Below are 6,696 nucleotides of genomic sequence, written 5' to 3'. Positions count from 1 at the left end.
TTGAGCCAACCTTCAGGTCACAGCTTCTACTGCCAGCCTGGCACCATTCAGGAACCACACACAGCCCAGATGGATAGCTTTCCTAGGCCTTCCTTTTAAAAAGTGTGAGTCTCCCTCATCTAAGTTATACGAAGGCAATAGAGACTTGACTGAAAGAAAAGGATTTATTCCACACCGCGTTGGAGAAACAAGCTCAGAACAATAGGTGTGTAATTCTCAAAGCAGAGAATTCTGCTAATTCTTGCCTTTGGATTTCTTTGTTTTTAGTTTAGTGGAATTTTTACTTATTTATCTTTTAATTTTAACTTTTTATTTTCTAGTAGGGGAGAGCATGAACGCAGTCCCCTACTACCACAAATTATGTAGTCGAGTTTCCCACATTTGGGGAAACTGCAGGAGTCAGCACATCTGGAGTGCAATGGATAAGGCTTGCCCTGGGAAAACCACTTCCATGATCGTAGTATCTCCCTTGTCAGGTAGTTAAATTTTTTAGAGACAGGGTCTTGCTATATTGCTCAGGCTTGAGTGCAGTGGTATGATCATAGCTCACTGCAGCCTTGAATTCCTGGGCTCAAGGATTTCAAAGATCCTCCTGCCTCAGCCTCCAGAGTAGCTGGGACTATAGGCTTGAAACACTGTGCCTGACATTAAAAACAAAACAAACAGAAAAACAAATAAAAAATGGCAGCAGCTACCCAAAGCTCAGCATTTGATGTTAGTAACACATGCCTCATCTCTGAGAGGCATGAGATGAGATGTAACCTCATCTCTGTCTTTGTTGCCCGATGGACATGACGACGGGAAGTGTTTGATGCTGAAATCACACAACATACTGCCATCATCAGTTAAATGATGACTCTAGTACAAATTATTCATTTAGTGTTCAGGAGGGAGTTGAACCAGATTTTGTGGATGTCTCTAATTTTAGATGACAAGGGGGCAATGTTTGGAAGTCTCCAAGGTAGCCAGGCAGAAAGGGAGGTAGTGTGATTTTTCACAGGTGGATCCCAGGTGCCCTCTTTCCTCTGGGGAGAGTCAAGATTCTTACAGGCACCACAAAACCCAGAAGAGCTTGGGACTTGAGAGCAGAGCCAGAGCGTGCCCTTGTTTTTTTTTTTTTTTTTTTTCATACAGAGTCTTGCCCTGTCTCCCAGGTTGGAGTGCAGTGGCACAATCTCAGCTCATTGCAACCTCGTCCTCCCAGGTTCAAGTGATTCTCCTGCCTCAGCCTCCCAAGTAGCTGGGACTACAGGCGTGTACTGCCATGCCCAGCTAATTTTTGTAGTTTTAGTAGAGATGGGGTTTCATCATGTTGGCCAGGCTGGTCTCAAACTCTTGGCATCAAGTGATCCGCCTGCCTCGGCCTCCCAAAGTCCTGGGATTACAGGCGTGAGCCACCATGCTTGGCCCAGAGTGTACCCTTCTGCTGCCATTGTTTCAGGAGAAAATTCAGTTAATTGAAGGACAGTCCTCGGGATCAGTTTTCAGGCTAGAGTTAGCACCCTGGGAGGATGGTGGATGGGGTGGAGAGAGGGGCTTTTCTAGCTAAATGTAAGCAATGGGCCTGTTCTTTAAATATCCTTGCAGCTGGATTTCAGTGTCTCACCCCTCTGGAGCTGTGAGGACTTCGACTAGATTGTTTCCGTTCAAGAAAAAAAAAATTCATGAATTGCTTACAGACTTACAATTCTTGTTTCATCTATATATTCCCTATGTTTGGAATTATGACCAACACACAATAGGTGCTTACTAAAAGTTCAATGATTAGATGACCAGGTGAATTGTAATTTCCCCTCTATTGTCAATTTTTGCTTACCTGGTTTTTGTTTGTTTTCCCCACTTGTTCTCATTCTTCTGTGGGAGCAGAGGTTGTATCTGTCTTCATGAGGACTATTTCCCCGGTGCCTAGTGAGGTCCTGGACCTGGGTCCACTAGGTGGAAGTCGATTGAATGAATGGATGGAATATTGTGGAGCAGACGCCAGGCCTTACTACTGCTCGGCCCGATACCTACTGCTCGGGGCCTTCTCTGGTTGCCATACCCATGGGGGCAGCCCCCATCCCGTGACTGCACTGGGTATAAATACCCTAGCTCTCACCCGAGACATTCTATGTGACTCCAGAGTTTCCCAGGTGTGAAGTCCCCTTGACTTTCAGAGATGGCAGAGACTCAATGATATTCTCCTTATTGGTTGCCTTCTCCCACCTCACTTCTCCACTGCTGTTTCCTGGATCACTTACTGAATAAACAAGTTGCACTTGAACCTTTATCTCAGGATCTGCTTCTGGGGTAACCCAAAGTAAGATGATAGACATCTTATCTCCCAGTGATGACAACCTTATCGGGAGAAATAGTGTATTTTCCCTCCCAACATTTTATTTAGAAGGACTTCAAGCCAAAGAAAAATTGAAAAAATATATACACTTTCAACCAGTCTCACCAATCAATAACATTTCTCCATATTTGCTTTATTTATCTGTCTCCCTCTTCTCTCTCTTTATAAACAGATGATAGATAGACAGATGATAGATAGATAGATAGATGGATAGGTAGATAGATGATAGATAAGATACATTAGATAGATAAAGCTATATGAGAAAGAGAGAGTCTTTATTTTTATTTTTTGTAGAGACGGAGTCTTGCTTCGTAGCCTAGGCTGGTCTCGAACTCCTGGGCTCAGGTGATTCTCCTTTTTCAGTGTCCCAAACTGCTGAATTATAAGTGTGAACCACCATGCCCAGCCTGAGTCTTTATTACTTATTTTTATTTTCTCAGAGGGAATTTGTTTTTATTGACACAGTTGTCCATGCGAAGAATCCTGGATTTCCTCTGGTAAAGTCTGATCAATACAAGGTGGTAATAGTGTCCACTTGTCAGTTTTCATTAATAAAGAAATGACTGCAAACTTCCATAGCCAACGTGGACGAAAGCCAGCATGAAATAGAGGTTACTCCAACCTCAAAGCTCCAATGTTGCACAATGCACAATAAATCCATTATTAGAGAATCTTTAGACTTTAGAATCTAGAGATTTCAGAGGAAAACTCTCATGTAAATATATATATGACATATATCATTTTCTCCCAGAACATTTGAAAGTAAGTTGCAGACTTCATAGAATTTCACCTGTAAATTCTTTAGAATGTGTCTACCAAAACAAGGAGCATCCTCCTACATAACCAGAAAGACCCTCATCACACTCAGTGAAACAGACATTGATACAAGAATAGTGTCAAATATACAGTCTATACTCAAATTGCCCTGGTTGTCCCAATAACGTCCCTGAGAACTGTGGGACAATGTGTCTTCACACTCTACCACTAGCCCCGTCTGTACTGGGGCTCATACAACACCCTTCTGAGCATAGGACTATCCATTAAATGCAGGCCAAATTGATCAGAATGAAATAGCTTCCCTAGGACCAGAAGATAGAGACGTTTAAGTTGTGCTTCTGGCAGAGAGACAAATATTGCCACCAGACTGTGGGGCATGGCAGGGTTCCTTGACTCCTAGTTAAAATATCTGAAGGCGCAGAGCTGGGCCCCGCCACAGCTCCCCACCCTCTTCTCCAGAGCCTTTTTCCAGAGAGCCCTGGCCTAGGGAGAGGAACTCCTCCTCCAGGTAGACCAACCTTGCAGCTCTGAGTTCAGTTCCTGATTTCGGATGGTTCTGCCATGACCAGCAACAGACTTGAAACTTTGTTTTAATTGGAAGGAAAAAGAAGTGAGGTCTGAGAATGCAGTGGCTGTCCTTGGAATTCGGGACTGGCTACATAATTTGCCAGGCTCAGTACAAAATGAAAATGTAGGTCCTTTGTTCAAAATGTATTTTGAATTTCCAGCGGGTGTGGGCAGAGCATTGTGACAAGTGCAGGGCCCTTCTAAGAGTGGGGCCCCGTGTGACTCTGCGGGTCACAAGTCTGTGACGCTGGCTCTGTGGGTATTTGCGTGCAGCCTGGATTCACAGATGGCCTTTCCGAACTTTGAAGTAGTGAGTATTGACCAAAGGCTTGAAGGTCTTGTGGCACATGGGGAGAAATTAAGGTGGAAAGACTTAGTCCCATGCCAAACTGGTCAACAACAATTATAACTCAATATTTCCTCAGGAGAACAGCGTCTAGTTTTTTGGTTTGTTTTCATGTCAGACAGTAATGTGCTGACTTCAAAATGAGGTTCGAGGGTGGCACATCTCACACATGCATGTGAGCACCCGATCATCACACTCAAGAACTACAAAAGCATCTGCAGTTCTTACGAGTGCATCTGCAGTTGTCACATATTCGCTGTCACCTTGCAGCACAATGTCAGGTCTGGGAGGCATTCCCACCAGCATCACGCAGACATTCTCGTGCATGCTGTAACCGCCCTCTTCTGTTCGGCTGGTTTGATGTGAGGCCACTCCCCTTCCCTGTTACTTGGGGCAAGCTGCACCCGTTCCCATCCCATGATGGCCCCCTTCAGCCTCACACCACATGGAACATTGCTGAAGCGGTATCAGCAGAATCAGAAGTTGAGATTGCCCATACCCGCCTTGGTCCTTTTCGACACGGATGCAATTCCCCAAAGAGGAAACTGAGGCACTGTTGGCAGAATAACGCATCACCGTTCTGGAAGAGAAACACATGTTCGTCCTGTCTGGATGTTTCCCTCTGAAGACCCTGGAGGACAGGCTATTTCAGCCTGGAGCCAGGACCCTGGGAGGGGGAAAGCAGAGAGACAGAAAAATGGTGCCAGGACCTCGGCAGGACTGGGGACAGAGGAGAGACGGGAGGAGGGGACCCAGGGAGACCAGAGACAGGAGGGGTTCCCAAATGCACATTTTTATGGACTAAATGATGACTTGTGGGGGAAAAAGAAACGTTTTGTGTCTCCCTCTGGACTGTACAAATAAAAGGCTTCCTTTCTGGGAGTAGCCTATATTTAAATTCCCTTCCAGACTTGATGGGCACAACTAGCAGGATAAAGCACAGACCCTTGGTGGTAGCCAAAATAAATGTTATGCCATGATTGGGATCTGACAGTGTACCTGGGATGAGTTGAATGCCCAGTGCTAGCAGGAAGGTGTGTGGCTGAAATCAGCTGTGAGTTTGTGTCTTGAGTCACCGTCCTCAGTAGGACAAGACATGAAGCAGAGGTTTCAACAAATGCCTGGAAAAATAAACATTGCCAGAGGGAGAAACTAGAACCTTATTGTCAACAGGAAACGTTTCCCTTCTGGTATGTCTGACCCAGAAGCAGTCTTGTTTGGTGTGTGATGCCCACAGTTTCTTTTCCTGGGATGCGATAAAAATAGCCAGGAAGTTGATGTTAACTGAAACCAAAGAGTCTGAGACCCTGAGTCCCTGCTCAGCTTGGCTCCCGGAGAGTGCAACAGTGGTCGAGTCTCAGTACTCAAATGGTGATGAGAAGACCACCAGCATCAGCACCATCTGGGAATTTGTTAGAAATGTTGGATCTTGGGCCCCACCCCAGACTTGCAGCAACAGAATGTGCATTTCCACAAGATCCCCGTGTGACGCAGGCACTCGTTAAGGTCTGAGCAGTGCTGGTTTAAGCACAGGCTTACAGATGGAAAAGGCCAGGGCTCCATGGCCTTGGAGAAGCCGTAGAGCCTCTCTGAGCCCCAGTTTCCACTTCCATAAAATAGGCATAAAAATACAATCTATCAGATAGATTTGTTTAACTTCAGAGTTAAATAAAAGGACGTACATGCAGCTCTTAGGTTAGCATCCCCCAGAAAAAATGTTGGAAGTATTATCATTATTAACCCGTTTATTACCTTCTGACCATGTGCTCTTGGGCCAGTCACACTGTCTGTTTCTAGGAGTCAGCTAAAGGCACTGTAAATGGTGACCCTCTGTTAAAGTTCTTGCTTCATCGTAACCCATTTTCCTTGGCTTAATGATTAGTAGAAGTTCAACAGGCCACAGCTGGAAAGGAAGTTAGAGCTTTTCTAGTGAGTCCAGCCCCTTCACTTCCCACCTGAGAAAACTGAGGCCCAGGGCTTGCCTTGCCTGGGTTCACAGAGCTAAGGGGCTGGCAGCACCAGGCGACAACCATGTTCTTGAATTCCCTGTCCAGAAACTCTCCTCCATGGTAAAAACAATTAGCTACTGTGCTTCGGGCACCTCCTTGGTGCTAAGCTCTGGGCTCTAGGTTTACCAAAGAGCATCTCATTTAATCTGTGGGTCAATCTTCCGTTTCAAAGAGAAGATACTCCTGTTATCAGCTCCCAGAGTTCACTAATGTGCCCAAGGCCACAGAGCCAGTAAGGGGCTAGCTGGGGTGTTCCCAGTGGACCCTCCCCTTCCACCCCAGACAGCCAGGAAGCGGGAGAGACACACGCTGTTAGGCACTTTCGGGTATTGACTCTTATTTTTTGGCCTGGGTGGTAGACACAGGGATATTCTTTTTTTTTTTTTTTTTTGAGACAGCATCTTGCTCTGTTACCCAGGCTGGAATGCAGTAGCACAATTATGGCTCACTGCAGCCTCAACCTCCCAGGGTCAAGCAATGCTCCCATATTGGCCTCCCAAGTAGCTGGGACCACAGGCATGTGCCATCACACCTGGCTAACTTTTTAAAATTTTATTTTGCGAGGAGATGCGAGTCTCACTATCACCCAGGCTGGTCTTGAACTCCTGGGCTTAAGCAATTCTCCCACCTTGGCCTCCCAAAGTGCTGGGATTACAGGTGTG

At 45.8% G+C, this 6,696-nt stretch overlaps 2 non-coding genes across 2 annotated transcripts; both read right to left on the bottom strand.

Annotated features, from left to right (window-relative positions):
* Window positions 1-320: 320 nt before the first annotated feature.
* On the bottom strand, window positions 321-484 carry LOC114676648 (U1 spliceosomal RNA). Its single transcript, XR_003727694.2, has one exon. It is a non-coding gene; the product is annotated as a U1 spliceosomal RNA (small nuclear RNA).
* A 3,653-nt stretch (window positions 485-4,137) lies between these two features.
* Window positions 4,138-4,240, bottom strand: LOC114676629 (small nucleolar RNA U13). The gene has a single exon (XR_003727678.1). It is a non-coding gene; the product is annotated as a small nucleolar RNA U13 (small nucleolar RNA).
* Between the last annotated feature and the right edge of the window lie 2,456 nt (window positions 4,241-6,696).

Source organism: Macaca mulatta, chromosome 2, assembly GCF_049350105.2.
Source record: "Macaca mulatta isolate MMU2019108-1 chromosome 2, T2T-MMU8v2.0, whole genome shotgun sequence".
Taxonomy (NCBI): domain Eukaryota; kingdom Metazoa; phylum Chordata; class Mammalia; order Primates; family Cercopithecidae; genus Macaca; species Macaca mulatta.
The sequence above is the reverse complement of the archived record's forward strand: the minus strand, read 5'-3'. Positions and strand labels throughout refer to the sequence as shown.